Source organism: Patella vulgata, chromosome 9 (assembly GCF_932274485.2).
Source record: "Patella vulgata chromosome 9, xgPatVulg1.2, whole genome shotgun sequence".
NCBI classification, from domain to species: Eukaryota; Metazoa; Mollusca; class Gastropoda; family Patellidae; genus Patella; species Patella vulgata.
Window position 1 is genome coordinate 38,782,443 of NC_065887.2, and position 17,683 is coordinate 38,800,125.

Below are 17,683 nucleotides of genomic sequence, written 5' to 3' on the forward strand. Positions count from 1 at the left end.
GAGAAGGTGGGGATATTTAAAAATAACATTGTTTAAAGACACATTCAACAACCGGCTTTATTATTCAAATTAAGGTTGTTTTAGGGTTAATTAACTCCAGAAAGGCAAAAAGTAAGAAACCATCACGAAAAGAAAGCTTTCAAACTTAAAGCGGAAATTGCAAATTTTCTAAGAAAGTCAAAACGTAATTATTTCTATGTCTTTTGCTCAATAGGTTGTCAACTCACAATTATACGATCATAGGTGTCATTCTCACACTTAAGATTCATTAACACAGGAAATAATAACACAATTACCTCCCTTGTTTTCTATTCTCCACCATGGAGTAGCGATATTCAAATGTTTGAAAATGAAGAGGAAAATGATATTTTTGCCAATTTCTCAGCTGGCAATAGTGAATTATAGGATTAATAGGATTATTCTTTAACAAGGTAGGACTGTTTATGGATACCATCTATTTTCAGGCTTTATTTTAATAAATTTTAAAAATATAACTTAAAAATTTGCAATTTCTGCTTTAAGAGGCTCGTGTATTCTTTTACCGTCCCTTAAGTATTACCTCGGACAAAAACTTTCACCTCCACACAATTTCAGCTTTTGATAATCATTTATGGTATGTTGCCCTATGACCAATTATTAGTTTCTTTTACATTCCCTAATTTTAATAACTACATAAGAATCAAGATATGACAGCCTTTATGTACTACTCAGATGTCTGGCAACCTATCTTTAAGTTTTATGGAAGCAATTGATTGAAAGAGAGGTTTCTTGGTACGGGTCAAGCCCAAGTGGAGTGTGACTGGTACGATGACATATAAAGACACAATGATTAAATGTAATAAAGATGTAACATTACAAGTTGTAACCACAGGCCTTATTATCTTTGATGTCCTGCCTACAGGGACACCTTTGTATCTGTGGACTGTTTTTGCTCTGATTGTGTGGTGATAGAATGGCTGAGATATGTTTTGGGGCAATAAAGCCTTGGGGGGATTCTTTTTGCTGGACTGTTTGAGTCTGTTTTTTTTATTTTGCTTTGATCATCCAGGTGATGTTGATAAAGGTTATGGTTAAGTTTTTAAAATCTCAATTTATCACATTACATTAAGGACTGGACTGTTTGTGGTGTAGTGTGATTTATCGTTGAGATGTGGTCGAAAGAAATTCTGATGAATGTTTTTATATTATTAAGAAGGTAATCCTTCATTGCTATTGGATTCTCCGGTTGTACATGATAAGGAGTAGGGTCACCTGGGCAAACGCGTAGGTTTTCTCAGGGTCTTCTGGCTTCCTTCCACTGCTAAAGACCCCCCTAGGTTGAAGCGACTTATTGAAATAAAATTGAACCATATGTTAGTCCTAAAATGACCTAGTTTGTGTTGAGTCGACGTTATATATCATTTCTCTTTCTCCCATTGCTATTGCAATTGGAAGGAGAATTTGGTGGTTGAGAGGTCTAACGTGTGGACTTTAGATCATATAAGGTCTGCCATAGAGTCAGGTGATGTGGTTTCAATAAAACAGTTATACACACGACAAGGAATGGGGTCTACTTCCCAACATCATAGTTTTCTCCAGGTCCTCCAGTTTCCCTTCCACTGCTAAAGACCCATACGCACAAGTGACGTAGTGAAATAAAATTGTACTATACATTAGTCCTAAAATGATCTAGTTTGTGTTGAGTGGACTTTAAACCACATTTGTCTCTCTCACTTTGGTACAAAGATCTGATTTCTGCTACATGAGTCCAATCTATGATCAAAAGACATGAATGAACCAAATATGTGAGCTGCTCCCACAAAACCAGGCTCTTGGTCATTTTTATAAAAATAGAGCTGGCAGCATATTTGAATAGTCCACAGCCTAAGCTTTCCAAAAATGCAATACTTTTTAAATTTGTTGTATCATCTGGAGTTGAGTTCTGCTCATTCACACCAACAAGAAGGCATACAGTTTATGCGACAAGCACCTGAGTTCGTGGGAATGAATCAAATATAGTATCATGTGATATTTAGTATTTCCATGGATGTGGATATATATATATATACGCCTGAAGAGTAACCATTATGGTAGTGTGATTTGTTTAGATTATCCAGGTGATAAGCAGAACATTAATGATTGTACTGATGATTAATAATGTTTAATGGCTTAAGGACATGAATTTATTTGTGTAAAAGTATTTTACCACGATTCAGTTAATAATAAAACCGGATATCAAGTAATGATTTCAAGGAACAGTGCTAGTTGAAAGTAGAAGAGCTAACTTCTAAATACTTTCATCTGACTGTGTTTATGCAAATTAAAATGAAACGACATGGGGTTTAATGTCCTACTTTTCTGCTCCAACTGAGCGAATAAAGATAGTATGTTGTGTGGTATGAGGGAAATTTTGCGCCTACAGTGGCACTACAGCCTACTCTTGTGTCGAATTCCAGCTGTCAAAAGTTCTTTTACGTGCATGCCAATATGTGCATGGACCTCAGTTTAGACACTGCCCTTGCCAGGCCCTCAAACCTACCTGCACCTCCTGTAAATTGACTGATAGGTCAAGGTCATTATTTAGCTAGTACTTGGTTCAAAATGGTTCAAGGGAGGCTGTTTGGCTGAATGGTTAGCATGTGCGCGCTGTACCATAAAGTCTGTCATTGAGTCAACTGGCGTGGTTTCAAATCCCCGGTTGTACGTGATAAGGATTATGGTCCCCTGTCCATCCTTGTGGGTTTTCTCCGGGTCCTCCGGGTTCCTCCCACTGCTAAAGACCCCTACGCGCTAGCAAATTATGGAAATAAAATTGAACCATATGTTAGTCCCGAAATGACCTAGTTTGTGTCGAGTGGACGTTAAAACCCATTTCTCTCTCTCTCTCAAAATGGTTCAAGCGGCATACCACCTTACCGCAAGGTAATGTCATGCCTTTTTTACCCATAGAATATAAATTTAGTGTAAATCATAAAGGACCCAAAACAGAACCCTGTGGCATGCCATATTTTAAAACTGTGGAATTGGAAGGGATGGACCTTTTATGACCACTGTCTGTATATGGTTTTCAAGGAACCATTTGAAAGAATTTGTTGTTCTGTCATGTCAAACACGGCACTGAGATCAAGCAGAACTAGTAATGATGTTAGTTTCTTATTCATTTCATTTAGTAAATCATTTTAAACACGTAATATGGCGATTTTTGTACTGTGCTGTGTTCTATATGCAGTTATTATTATGCAAATGTATTTTAATTTCGGATGCAGCAGCTTTCTCAATAACTTTTGAAAGAAGAGAAAGGTTTAAGGAAGTTCTATTAAGTAAATTTCAATTAATGTTTGACGTAAGTGAAATTATAGATTTGTTTCTTACAATTTCCGTCAGCTATTGTCTATATGCACTGAATCTGATCAATTTCTCTTGCAAGCTGTCTGGTTGTTATTTATTTAGACCTGATTGTCCAAACAAGGGAATAGTTTGTGAAGGATTGACACGATTAAATCAACTTTAGGTAATCTTGTATTATATCTTGACAGGAAATGCTGTGAAATTTTATCCTTTAAAAACATTGAATGGTTCTTAAGTCTACAAACACAACGCAATGTTTTTTCCACCTTCAAAAATTTACTATGGCTCTGAAGTATTTGTTTATTTTGAAGTCAGAAGACAAAAGAAAAATCTTTAGTGACACATCGAAGGAATTCATTGACGTTTAATCAATTTGTCGCTGGCTTGCACTATGGTAATCGTCTGTTGTTTTTGATTGTTCTAATGCAATTTTGTTATAAAAAGCACTACCGTCATTTCAGTAAAGTATTGATTCAGTTGGCATCTGAGGTTTGGTGGTTTTATCATTCATGCATATTATGGAATCTCTATAGGTATATTCCAGAAGTCAAAATACCTGTACATCTATGTTTTGATGAAACGTCAAAATACCTGTACTTCTTGTTTTGATGAAATGCTAAAATACCTGTATATCCTTGTTTTGATGAAACGCGAAAATACCTGTATTTCTTGTTTTGATGAAACGTTAAAATACCTGTACTTCTTGTTTTGATGAAATGCTAAAATACCTGTATATACTTGTTTTGATGAAACGCGAAAATATCTGTATTTCTTGTTTTGATGAAACGTTAAAATACCTGTACTTCTTGTTTTGATGAAATGCTAAAATACCTGTATATCCTTGTTTTGATGAAACGCGAAAATACCTGTATATCCTTGTTTTTATGAAATGCTAAAACACCTGTATAACCTTGTTTTGATGAAACGTTAAAATAATTGTGCATCCTTAATGTTTTGATGAAATGTTATAAAGTATAAAAAATTAACTTTTATGAAAGATTAGGTCGAATTATTAACAGATTCTTTTTTTTTTCTCAATGACAAATGTTTGATCAAAACCCCCCAAACTCTTACAAATCTTCAAACTTTTAAAAGTTATTCTATGAAAGTCAAGAAAGTGAAAATTATTAAAAATCATTTCTCAGGTTTATTAATTTTATTTTTTTCAGTCAAAAAAAGCTTCTTTAAAAAACGTCAAAAGATTAAAATAAGCTCTCTTTGAAAGGATTTTAAGTGCAAATCTTAGATTGGTCTAAATCTTTTAGTTTTGTATGTACAAGGACACCGATTGCCTTAAGTGAAATGTTTGGCAATTTGTAATGATGTCGTAATTCTGTGAACAATAGGTGCATGATTTAGAGTATGTGTATTTGCTAACTGGGCAATGAATAGGTGCACGTGTTTATGATCAGATCCCCAGTTATTTTGTTCTAAAATACCTTTTAACACAATTCAAAAGATAGAATTGTAATTCATGTCCTGATTTCAAGACATTTATTGAAGTCTACTGTAAACACTTTTATCAAGTAGAGGGGTTGTCAGGGGTGATGCCCCTCCTTGTTCCCACTTACCTGTGATGAAACATCAAAAACAAGTGGATACATACACTGCTGTATACCCCACCACACCCAATCCTTGCATAGCAGTAAGCATTTACACATAACCCAAGTTTTGACAAAATCCAGCTAGATAATCAGGACTATTTTGTTAATAGCTAACTGTCATCAACTGTCATCAACTAAAAACTACCATTTAACCACCATATATTTTATTCATGTCCCCATTGACTTCCATTTTAAATCCCTATTATTATTCCTAGGTCTATGACATTTTTTTTAGCATTCCGTTGGGCATCTTACTCTCTAAACCACCACGGCTCCCCCCCTCCCCAACCCAATCAAAGAAATTTATAGGCTGTGACGTCATTTTGGAAGGTGGTTTCCCTTATTTATCTCTGATTTTGTCATTATAGAACTCAGAAATATTTGCCTAATATCCTTGTCCAAAAAGAGACATAGATTAACTATCGTGACCACAATCTTTCTGTATATTGTGTCGGAAGTAGGAAGTAGCCGTAAAAAGACAACAAGATATAAACCTCATCTGATGTATATGTAGCTTGACAACAATGTCTAATGTTTCATTAAATTTATTGCTAAAAATGCAATTATCTAGTAATGTATTTTCTTTTATAGTTTTGATATGCCAAGGTTGTAATGTTCTTCTATATATCGACATCATCCCTGTCACTGACATTCTTAGAATAGACATTGTATCATTGAATCTTATAATTGTTAGCCACACATTATCTGTCTGTTGTCGTCTACAATTGCATAGCCCACTGTTAGTCAAATTCTTTAAATTTATATGCATTGTTTACATTAGAGGAAGAATCCTATTCATTTTCAACAATTTCCAATAATTCCTTTCACAATTTTGATTTATATTGTACAGCTCACGGTTCTCATTCAATATTGTTGAAATTTATATGCATTGGTGACATTAGTGCAAAGAAGAATCCTATTAATTTTCAACAATTTCCATTAATTAGTTTCAGAGTTATTGCCATGACAGTTTTCATTGGTAAATCTTGAGTGTAATAATCGGGTTACTATTAGCACTGAGACGATAATTATTGTGTTGTATTTGATTTCCTGATACTAAACAGTGTATGTTGACAAAACCCTCAAGGATATTGTTGCTGTCTGCTGGTTGCTAGTGTTGTCTGCTAATATAGCTAGTTATCACAGTCTTATCGTCTGTTTTACAGGTAAGACGTAAAGTGTTTTATAATTGATTGTAAAATTAAATGGGGTTGAATATCCTACATTTCTTCACCATAATTTGATTGTGAATGTGGAGTCTTGAAGTTTCAGTCCTCGGATTATAAAATAACGTGTGTCTTGATTCTAGGATGACAAATTTTCTTGGATATGAGTGAATTTGTGATATTATGTTACATGGAGGAAGGAGATACAGTAGTATAGATCTTTGTTTGAGTATTATCCTCTCGTCTCTTAGGTATTTTTTGTTTTTTTTGGTTTTATAACTGCTGTACAAAGTATATAGGACATAATTTTGTGTTTAAAATATTTTGTTTAAACTTGAAATCGTGTTTAATGGCTCATCAACACCAATCAAACTATATTGCACTAGAAATCCAAGTAAGGGATACCCCAACGCGAGAAAATTAGATTCTATGTTGGTAAGATATATAATGGAATAACATTTCAGTCTTTAGTGGACCTTCATCAGATATATAATGTTTATTAGATTTTTTTAGATATTCGCTCTTTATAGCCAGTTTTTTAAATGATGTAATTTGATTGTGTTACAGATTAATCTTAAAATTTTTCTTTTATATTTTTCAATTGTTTTGGTCTTTTTTCTTTTTTTTTGTCAGGACACATGTTATATTGAGAAATTTCGAATCCCCGGTTGTACGTGACAAGGAGTAGGGTCACCTGTCCAATCTCGTGGGTTTTATCCGGGTCCTCCGGTTTCCTCCCACTGCTAAAGACCCCTACGCGCAAGCGAATTATTGAAAGAAAATTAAACCATATGTTAGTCCCAAAATGACCTAGTTTGTGTCGATTGGACGTTAAACCCTATTTCTCTCTCTCTCTATATTGAGAAATGAGATTTTATTTGGCTGTACAAGAATGTTTTCACATCTGCTAGCTCATCAATTTTCTTATCACACAGTCATTGTCAGCTTTAAATCTTCTGTACAGGTGGGACGTCAAGTTGTGTCGCGTCTGGAATATTTGTCAAGACACATATCCATCTGAGGAAGGGGATGTTGTTGTAGGATATTATCTCATCTGCAACTGTTGTCTGCTAATTTAAACTAACTAATTGATCACGGACCTATACCTGCCTTCTGTACCAAGTAGGTAAAATATCAAAAAGTGTCATTAGCTGACCACTGATAGTTATTAAGTTATCACACATTATTCCACAGCTGAACAATTACATACAACATGGAATTGTGTCGTGTGACATGACTGTGAATTTTGGTATATTTTCTCAAGAAATGGAATTTTAAATTGTTGGGGTAGTTTGTAAGTATATACTGTGATATCTGCTATCACCAATAGTTCTGTAAGTTGTTTTTGTTAAGGTAGGGTTGTTAACCTGTGTTAGGTTAGGTGTTTGAAAACTGATATGATATCAAGAAACAGGTAATTATTTATTATTGTTAATGCGGGCAAAATTTATTCTACTAATTAAGATCGTTGTCACAATGGCTTGGAGATTAGCATTGATATTTTTGATATTCTGTGTATGTGTTAGGCAGTACAATATAATTATGTCTTAACCGTACAAGTTGTCTGGTGCACAGGTAAAAATAACACAGGTAATGTTTGAAAATAATGGCACAGGTAAGGGTGCAAGTGAAAAATTGGGTAAAAATGGCACAACACTGAAATGTGCATAAGAATTAATTAATTTCAGCTAAACAAATGAAATTATTAATAGTTGTTGTATTAGGCTATATCGCAAACTATACTCAAACATGCATTATGCAAGAGCTAAATCTGCCTATTGCAGGTCTTTCTTTAGGCCTGAAATGTTTTCTAAAGTATTAATTAGACATTAATTAACTGATCCAGGCCTTAATCAACCCTTGATGGGATCGTATTTCTCTGATATTAAATAGATTAGAATGGTTCAGCGATACTTTGATTTAATCAGATATGGAGGACCGAGACTTAACTTCGATCAACCAGTACGGTGGTTGAAATTATTGCACATGTCTGTTAAACCTTCAAAGGCTAATATCTTCGCTTGCAATAGAGTAATTTGAATGAAATTTTCAAATTATTCATTTTACATCATCTACTTTCGAACTATTATAGCAAGAATGGCTAGTTCTTTATCTAAATCTTACATAATGTATCTTTAAAATAAACTAAAAAGTGTCGGAACCATCTCGCTCTCCCTGTTCTAAGATTAGGTACGTGACAATGATTGAGGAGATTTATTTATACATGGCGTGAAAACAATAAGTGAATGTTTATTATTTTATAATGATCGTCTAGAGCTGTATGTCTTGTCGTTGTTCAGCGCTTGAGATCAATACCTTGTATTGTATATCTTGATTTTACTACTTGTCATTACATTATCATAGCGATCGATGCCTCTTTAAATTTGATTGACATGTTGGCTTAACATGGTCATTGATTGACAGCTGTGTAAGATATAGATTAAATAAATACACATGTTGTTTATCATAAAATGTGGTATAGTTTATCATATGTTGTTTATCATATAGTATGGTATAGTTTATCAGGTGCTGTTTATCATATAGTATGGTATAGTTTATCACATGTCATTTATCATAAAATGTGGTATGGTTTATCATGTGCTATTTATCATATAGTATGGTATGATATAGTTTATCACATGTCGTTTATCATAAAATGTGCTATAGTTTATTATCATGTGTTGTTTATCATATAGTATAGTATGGTATAGTTTATCACATGTCATTTATCATAAAATGTGCTATAGTTTATTATCATGTGTTGTTTATCATATAGTATGGTATGATATAGTTTATCACATGTCATTTATCATAAAATGTGCTATAGTTTATTATCATGTGTTGTTTATCATATAGTATAGTATGGTATAGTTTATCACATGTCATTTATCATAAAATGTGCTATAGTTTATTATCATGTGTTGTTTATCATATAGTATAGTATGGTATAGTTTATCACATGTCATTTATCATAAAATGTGCTATAGTTTATTATCATGTGTTGTTTATCATATAGTATAGTATGGTATAGTTTATCACATGTCGTTTATCATAAAATGTGCTATAGTTTATCCCATGTCGTTTATCATAGAATGTGGTATGGTTTATGTTGTTACTTTCATGATGTTTTTGATCGTGTATAACATAGTGTATTGTTGATATTGATGAATATAAAATATGCACATTGTATGTGCCAGGTTCAAATCCCTATGTGGGCTGAGATAAATATTATATTTTTTCAAGCTGTGCGGGAGGAGGGAGAAATTGCCTGCAATGTTGCCCAGTAAAGGGTTGCCTAGTCATTCAGATGCCCCCCCTTTGTACGGCGTGTATGGCATGCCTGTCTTCATTAGCCCAGTCAGGGCAAAACCGTGTAGGACGTTAGAGCACATTTAATTTCATTTCATACTAGAACCCTTGTCAGTTGGATTTTGATTAAAAGTAGGACAAAATGCCACTGTTTTGGGAGAAGTTCTTCTATCTGGCATATAGCACATGTGAGAGATAATTATGTGTTTTAAATTTTGTTCCTATCCTTTCCATCTTTGACGTCACAAACATGATTTTCAATATGATGTGACAAGTTTTTTAAAGTTGATTCTAGTAGCTGTCACCATTGTCTACCTACTTGTTAGAAATAGTAGCTGTCAAGGTATTTATCTACTTGGTTGATTTTATCACCATTATCTATATCTATTGCTAAACTATAGAAAAAGGGGGACTATCTCCTTTAATTTTGATATCCTAAAATAGGCAACTGCCATGGTTAAATCTTTTCTTGAAAGCGGACTGGGCAGTCCATTAAATATCTCCCTTCTGACTAGTATTTTCGTATATTCATGTAATCTTGGCCCAGTTTGTCACTGCTATAAACAAATATGTCAATCTGACTGATTTATGGGCCAACAATTGTTGTAACAATCCATTAAATCATATCCTCATAAATAACATCCAACAATATGATAAAAATAGTCATAAGGAGGTCATAGTTCATGGTATATTGTGTAATAATGTCCTGTTATCCACACACACACCTATTATTTATAATATTCATAGACTTAAAATGATTTAATGGAGAACATCCGGTTAGATGTGTTAACCCATACAGGAGTATTTATTGAAACTTTGTGTATTTATAGGGTATCAGAAATTTAAACAATGTGCTACACCATATTCGTGACTTATCTAGGTAGGAATGTGGAGTTTATCTAGATGACAATAGTTTTATAAATATGGATAATATTGAGATGCCTTATAGAGAAATATTATATTAACAACAAGGTATGATCAATTTAATATTGATATTCATGATATTTATGGTAGAAAAGTGTTTTCGTTAATTTTTTTTTTTTTTTAACAGAAATCAAGTTTACATTGGCAGTCCTTGTGAATATATGTTAGTTATGAGTAGCCTATGACTATTTTGTGGTGTGCCTTACATTTCCATGAAAGTAATTATAGGGCAGTTATTTTCAATAAAAATATGGCAATTTTTGTATATATACAAGTATATATAAAAAAAGAGACACCCAATCTTACTAGAAACATTTTGGATTCCCTGAAAAATATTTACACATAGGGCACCAGGGGCTAAGTGAGAGGGATGCAATGACAAGCCTTGCCTCATGATTTCGAGTTTTTATGCCCCCTCGTATGGAAAAAAGCATAACTGTGGGCCAGATATGCTACAAATCGACTCTAGCATGTTAGACATAGCACAATATAACCAGAAGCACTGGGAAGGAACTCCCAAACCCCCTGTCCCGCACACATACGGGACGGGATCTTGTTCCTCATGTAAAATCATTGGTCACCACGCCCCTGTAGGACACGCACAAGACAAGAATGTCAGTGTATCCCTAAAAGTCAGCTTGTCACCTTAAGTGATGTAATGTGAGCTTCATATGTGTTGATCTAACAGGTGTGAGCATATTGAGGCTCTGTGATTAAACGGTGTGCAGGTAAAAGAACCCTTGATAGTTGGAATTTGATGAAAGAGTAGGCCATAGAGATGCTATCTGGGCAAAATGTCCCTTATAGCACACTGCATGGCATGTGCCCATCTTCATTAGTTTGGTTGGAGCAGAACAGTAGGATTTAACCCCATTTCATTTCATTTCTGTATGCAGGAAGGCATTTTTAATGAATGATCTGGTTGTATCCACAGTGAGGGGAGGTGGATGGCCGAATGGATAACGCGTGCGTGCCTGCCATTGAGTCAGCTGGCGAAGTTTTGATTCCCTGTTTGTACATGATAAGGAGTAGGGTCGCCTGTCCAACCTCATGGGTTTTCTCCGGTTTCTCTGGTTTCCTCCCACTGCTAAAGAGTCCTACGCGCATGCAAATTATTGAAATAAAATTGAACCATATGTTAGTCTCTCTCTCTCTCTTTCTCTCTCTCTGTATCCACAGTGTGGGTAATAAGGATTTTTATTTGATATACCTGTAAACACCTGGACAGGTGTGGTTATTGAGGGTAACAAGACCTGATTATACCTACATACATATATATAATTAAACAGGATCATATATCTATTATAACACCTGTAGTCAGTAATCGACTGTACAGTATTGATATATGTTTTTTTTTATCTCATACAAGTTTATAAGAGTGTGATAAATTTGTAGATATCGTATAAAAGCGTAGTTTTAAAACTAGTGAGTTGTACACCAGGAAATGTTTTGCTAATTTGAAGGACTCGGGTAAAATGTATTATCTATCTCTGAATTAAGGTAAAAATATCAGTTCCAGGGTTTAACAGTTGGAATTTGATGAAGACTAGACAGAAATGCTGCTGCCCAGGCAAAATTCCCCTCTTAGCACATTACCTGGTGTGTATGATGTGTGTCTGGCTTCCTTGGCCCGTTCAGTTCAGAAAAGTACATGTAAAATGTTAAAACCCCATTTCATTTCATTTATGTATTAAAATTTTTAATTCACACTATATATGTTATCTTGGGCATATTTACGGTCGGATTTTCAGAAATCCAGATGGACATGTCCGGCATATAAGAATGAAACAGAATCAGAAGTATTAAATCAGCTAAGGGACAATTAATTGATTTATGATGGTCATTATACAATTAGTAGTCATGATTTACAATAAATCATTCAACAACAATGTCTAATTATAATAATATATTCATTAATAAAATAAAAAACAAAGTATAATCTTGATTGACAAGTAGTGCGTGTGATATTGTCGTATATTTACATTAAAAAACATGTGTCTTGTGATCATAAAACTAAACACGATCGTAAAACACAATCGCAAAACAACTTCATAATAAAATAAGACTTGAAGTCTCATAAAACATATTGTCTTCCCTTCCCTTATGTCACGAAGTTAATTTATTAACGCAATATAAAATGGTCAAATGTTTTTAAAGATCACATTTTGCGCAAATTTTTTTTATTGTAACCTCCCTTATAACATACAGTTTATAAATAATATGTTGCAAATACACAAGTATTAGGGATAAAGAATATTCTGGTGGAGGGGGGGGGGATATTAATTTTTATTCGTGTTTATACATTTTTAAAAATGTTACTTTTGTCTCCTACCTTTCGAAGATTTGCTGAAACCAATATGACATACTTGAAGATAATAATTTTGAATTCAATAAAATGAATAAATTTCTTCACAGCTGAAGATTATTGTTATAGCAAATTTAGGAGTACCACACCACAAACTTAGGGAATTCATAAACTGACACCATTTTAATTACTATTGCTTGAGAAACTGTCTTCGGAAAAATGATTTCTCATTGAGTATGACGCTGGCCATCTAACCAGGACTTTTGGGGTTCGATTGCTGTGTTTTTTGCCTAGAAGATTATCTGAGATATTGCAGCATGGTTACTGCTAGTGAGACGTTCTGTGTAAATGTTGGTATGAATGTATAAAGAATCCTTGACAGCTGGACTTCAATAAAGAGTAGGTTGCCAACGCTGCTGTACCAGAAAAAATACCCCTTATCCTTAATTATCCTGATTGGTGAAAAAAAGTTCATTAAACCACATTTCATTTCATTTGCTTTAGAAAGGGACACCCCTTCATTTATTTTGTTCTAAAGAACAGTTTACGCCTATTATTTTTGTTAGAGACCAACACCTTGCTTACACAACACAATTTATATGGAAAACAATCACTGGTTTATACACATATAGCACGTTTCAACAAGTACTTGATAACGATTAGAGAATACTTGTTGAAACGTTGTGCTTTATGTGTATAAACCAGTGATTGTTTTTCATATAAATTTTGTTGTGTTTTTTTAATGTATTAAATCACTAAATGCCGTTCAAGGATTATATCCTTGATTATTCCTTGATTGTATAACCACATGACTCGAGTATAGGGACAACTCTGTGAATGTATGCCCCCAAGACTTAAGTATAGGGGACAACTCCTTGATTATAAGCCCCAAGACTCAAGTATAGGACCAAGTACTCTGTGAGTTGGATGAAAGATGGATGAATTAAGTACAACGAATTTAACAGCGATAATGTAAAATTTCATAAAAATATCATTTTTATCTCAGTCTTTGAGTGTACACTCCCAGAGTAGATATTGAAACAGATTGGCAGAAAATATGAATGAACTGAGAAATAGATGTTTTAGTCTCCAAATAACTGAAATATAGTGTGAACAGGCACAGAACGGCCTTCCTCTCTCACATCATATATCACTTTACCTTCTTTTCATAATTTATAAAATGTTCAAATATTTTACCAACCAGAAATAACTTTTAAGTGGTTATATCTCTGCCAATGTGGTTAAAACTTTAAAAGCATCTTTTTTTCTTCCCCCCTCCCCCCCCCCCCCCTTTACATACCAAAACTCAATGCAAATTTTACAAAAATGCACTCACTTGAATCGGTTTGTGGTTTGGGGGTTGTTTGATGAGATCATCCGTGCAGGAATATCAAAATAACATAGAAATAAAGAGAACTTAAAAATATAAACATATAAATCCTTGTATATTGTCTTTGGAACTACATGTTTGACATGACGGTAATTTTCTTTGAAATTTATATTTTCATCTGTTTGTGTTTTCATTCAATCAATATTTGTAATATTGGAATCACAAAATGAATGACATGCAGCATCAAAGCGAGGCTAGCTGAAAAGAGCTGTGGGGGAGTTTTTTCAAAGAGGATGATTCGGGGTCAAACGTGCAAAAATCTTGGTTAGTATGGCTGAAAGAGATGGTTTGTTTTGTTGATTTTTGAAAGAAAACAAAAATTGGCTGGTCTCGGGTTTTATGATATAATTTAAAAGCTTCATTTTTTATTTGTTCCAATTGTTGAATCTTCAAAAAGTAAAAACTAATATACTTTTAGAGATTGTTTTATTTAAAAATTGGCTCGTCCTTAGTACACGTACTTAGAAAAAAAGTAATAAGAAAACACTTAAAAGGATCATCTGAAATCCTTCCGACCCCTGTGTAAAATGTATTTATTTATTTTGTTTTTGGGGGACTAAAGATCATAGAAAAGGGGGGATAAGTTAAAAATAGATATAGTGTTGTTTCATTGGCAGGCTTAAAAAGATGCCCTATCACATAGTTGTAAAATATGTCGTTAAACTGTTGTCAATCTGACTTCAAACCAGATGACATGTCGACACAAATTTCTTCTCAGTTGGACCCGGTGACATATGTTGTAACAAAATGTTCTGTTGTCAACGGTGATGTAATGGCTACGTAAGCCTATTGTGCAGCTCACATGCGACCTGAGGCTATTTCAAACATTTAGTATTTGCTTTTGGCATTACTGGGAAAAGATAGTGTGTCTTGCCTCGAGTAACTCCACTCTGATGATATAATCGTCTCACGGAGGAAAGCGTAGTCATGATCGGCCAACAAAAAGGACGACAAAAAATATCATAAATGCAACGATAAGCCAAAGACAATTGATTCAGCATCAGCGATGCAAGGTATGCAAGTTCTACTTTAGGGGAAAAAGTGTAGAATTTGCCGAAATGTCGTACTTACGTCTTGCTAAAATTTCTTGGCTAAAATTAAAACTTCAAAAGTGACCAGACTTATTCTTGGTTGTTGTAAAAGAAAATTTGACATAAAAAGAAATTTGTGCAACGGTTTGTTACGTCATTTGTATATTCAGTGTAAAACGGTCTGTATATTAGGAGACTTAGTGAACGGATGTCATTCTACTCATGGTGCTTGTTTTTTACTTGAACTCAACTAGGAATTTATTATATTTAGTTGTGTGTAATATTCTAGACGTCTGGGTTATTTCACAGGTAAGGTCTTGGCATTCTTATTCACGGATCGAGCCCCACTAATCAGGTCCCAATAATTGAAACAATTCATTTTAAGTTGCTTGGAGTTACCAGTACAGCAAGCTAAAATGAGGTTCTGGAGGCTTCCCCTGGCAAATTTTTAAATTAATGAATAATGCATATGATTTGAGCTGGGCAGACCAACTGAAGCTCAAAAATTGTTTCAATGGCATATAGTAATTGAACTGGAATAAACGGGTCACAATTCTACTATTTACAATTTTTAAGTTCTGGTTGATTTTGGGTAGAGTTATCTTTTGTGAAGGATTTAGCTCAATTGTATTTGTTTTATTGTGATGGAATTGTCTGTAAATAAAAGTTGATTTGAAGAACAAAGTAAAATTTTATGTTGTGCTGTAAATAACTACACAGTTGGGAGTTGTGGTAGTGGTTAAAGATACTGGAATCTTGACTGGAATGTCCCAGTTTCAAATTCCGGCATGGGCTGATAAAAAATCATTGGATCATTCAAGCTCGGTCCCAATTGTCAGGAGCTGACAAGGAATGTGTACTATCTTGTTCAGATTGTAGGAAGAACCGTCATTAATTTGTGTACACATTGGCTTTCATGTAAAAGAACTGTTGAAAGGTTGGCGGGGACACGCATGTCTTCATTACCTCTATTGCTGCACGAAAGTAGAACGTTGAACTCCATTTCATTTTATTTGATTTATTCAAAAAGTACTACTGGACTGGTGTTTATTTACTACCACACAAACTTATTACATATTTACAAAATACTCAAATGTCCGAGAAATCTTGGCTGAGTTTCACACACACCAGAAGAAATAACAATATTCATCTGATACCTTTTGAAGTGCTTTAATACGAAACTTTAAAGTAAAGACGGATTTAGAAAGGACTAGCTGTTTGTGGTAGTTTTAGGTGTTTTTGGAAATGGTTTCCTCTTTTTGAGATGCCGATACGGAAGCTAGCACTTGATACATTTTCATCTAAAGTACTTCTTAAATTTTAAAAATGAGTTTACTGAGAATGGAATTAACGTAAAACAAATCATTAATGACCCTTCAGTTGTGAAATTTTGTGTGGGTTGATAGGGACACAAAGACTGGATTCACATTAAGATACAGGCATCATTCAAAAGAAAAACAAACTCACAACAAGGGAGGCAACAAACTCACAACAAGGGAGGCAACCCAACATACTATGATCATCTGTATTATTAAAAGAAATCTCAAGTGGATTAATATGCAATATTACTTTGTTACTGGATTCCACTTTAGACACAGATCAAGAATAGGAAATTAAATGAAATGAAATAGAGTTTAACATCCTGCTTTCTGCTCTGACTTGGCTAATGAAGATGGGCATGCAGTGTGCTAGGAGGAAAATTTTGCCCAGCCCGTGAAGCTACAGTCTACTATTTCGAATTCCATCTGTCAAGGGTTCATTTATATGCACGCCACTGTAAACACTGATTCATTTTTTCGTCCCATCTGAAAGACTATACATTGTTCCTTCTCAGACCATCTGACCTGCACCGCTGACAAGGGGGCAACATGCCGGCAAATCCTGATGAACTTTCTTGGCCAACACCAGGATCAAACAAAAAGTCGCCAGGCTAGCGAGCCAATGTCTTATTCTCTGAGCCACCGCAGTCCCCATCAAGAATTCAAGAACAGGTTTTTAGTTCCTTTTATCTCCCTAATAATCATTGCCTAATATCAAAATATAGACTTGAATGAAAAATCTGATTTTCAGATGTTTGGGGTCACTACCTCTTCTGCATCTCTCTACACGACACTGGATAAAAAAATCTGTGCTGTAACTCTGTAAATGTATGTCTATTGTATGTAGTTGTAGGGGTAAATTATATTCTTTTCATCATCGTGGAGATATCATTGCTGGCGGAGGAGTCTTGAGAGACTTCAGGTTGAGAGACCCCTCAACATAAAAATTAGATTGCATGACAAGTAAAAAAGTTTACTCAAATGAAATGATAAACAGAATTTATTTGAAAGAGAGAGAAATGGGGTTTAAGGTCCATTAGACACAAACTAGGTCATTTCGGGACTAACATATGGTTTTTAATTTTTTATTTCAATAATTCGCTTGCGCGTAGGGGTCTTTAGCAGTGGGGGAGAACCGGAGGACGCGGAGAAAACCCACGAGGTTGGACAGGCGACCCTACTCCTTGTCATGTACAACCGGGGATTCGAAACCATGCCAGTTGACTCAATGACAGGCTTTATGATACAGCACGCACGTGCTAACCATTCAGCCATCCAACCCCCCATTATTTGAAAAAATGTTTTAAT

At 34.4% G+C, this 17,683-nt stretch overlaps 1 protein-coding gene across 9 annotated transcripts in view; it reads left to right on the forward strand.

Moving 5' to 3' along the window:
- Positions 1–17,683, forward strand: part of LOC126807867 (polypeptide N-acetylgalactosaminyltransferase 5) — a 210,202-nt gene that overhangs the window by 151,949 nt on the left and 40,570 nt on the right. Inside the window, exon 1 of one of the 9 annotated variants that reach the window (XM_050532725.2) lies at positions 10,249–10,378. The exons of 6 other annotated variants lie outside the window; for them this stretch is intronic. The gene's annotated coding sequence lies outside the window, so the exon portion shown is untranslated. Of the gene's footprint in view, positions 1–10,248; positions 10,379–14,832; positions 15,039–15,153; positions 15,366–17,683 lie in introns of those variants that run through there. 2 more of the 9 variants (XM_050532727.2, XM_050532721.2) reach the window with 2 other exon arrangements.